This window comes from Frankliniella occidentalis, unplaced genomic scaffold (genome assembly GCF_000697945.3).
Source record: "Frankliniella occidentalis isolate FOCC.00 unplaced genomic scaffold, Focc_3.1 Scaffold91, whole genome shotgun sequence".
Classification (NCBI taxonomy): Eukaryota; Metazoa; Arthropoda; class Insecta; order Thysanoptera; family Thripidae; genus Frankliniella; species Frankliniella occidentalis.
Window position 1 is genome coordinate 1 of NW_026267220.1, and position 1152 is coordinate 1152.

Genomic DNA, 1152 nt, shown 5'->3' on the forward strand with positions numbered 1-1152 from the left:
TCTGGCCTTGTTGTGATGCTCAGGTAAATTAATCTCCCGATTAATTCCTGATATGGTGCATCTGTCCGTTTTTCTTTTGACAGCAAATGAGGTCTAATTTTGGTTTCCATGGGTGTATTGGCGGGTGTGCAAGTAGCCATCCGGAATTTTACCAATGTGTCATTTATGTAATTTTCTTGGTGGAGTGTAAGAACTCCTTTTTCCAGATCACGCTCTATTTTCATACCTAGGCATGATTGCGCCTCACCCAGGTCTTTTACCACAAAGTGCTGTCTTAAAGATCTTACAAGATCAGATTTGTACTATTACTGAAACACTTATTACATTATTCATTTCTCTTAGAAACTCAATTGTACCTCAAAAGTGGCTTTAGAAAGTCTAAAATGACGAGCAAAGGAGGGATCTCCCATGTGACGGATCCCTTCCCAATCAACCCTTATTTTTTCCCAATTTGCTTCATCATCATCATCACCTGCAAATTTTTTAATTTAGTTAAAACATTTTACACATACCAAACATCTGTCATTGTTATTATTATATTTACTAACCTAATAAATCTATATCCTCTTCGAGCCAGGCCACTATTCGAGCGCCCATTCGGCCAATTAACTCCGCCGCTACCATCTCATCTTCTTCATGTTGAAGAAGAGCTTCCTCAAGCATCAAAATGGCACTTTGGTTTAGGTCAATGTCACCAATCATTTCTTCTTATTTATTTATTAGTTAAAACCGAAACGAACACAGAATGCAACTTGCACGCACCGAAACACAAACAACTCAGCCTAGCAGACGAACCAACACGCTCTCCGCTGCGCCTTCTCCGCTCCACGCCAAACGCCCCTTTCCATCATGTCGTCATGTCTCCCTATATCTCCTACTTGTCCCTTAAAGTCCTCACACTGTCCTGTTTACGATATTTTATCTCAAATTGAACAGGAAAAGCCTCATTAGTCACTTTGCGACTCAAAATCGCATACACGTACGGAAACTGTTAAGATGTTAAGATGTTAAGATGTTAAGATGTTAAGATCCTTAAGCTGATAAAGCCGAAGTCGCCAAGTGATATAAACTAAAATATTTTATTTCGTTTCACTCAGACATCAACTGCTGTGGCCACAGTTTTGTACCAATTAGCTATTAATCCAGAGAAGC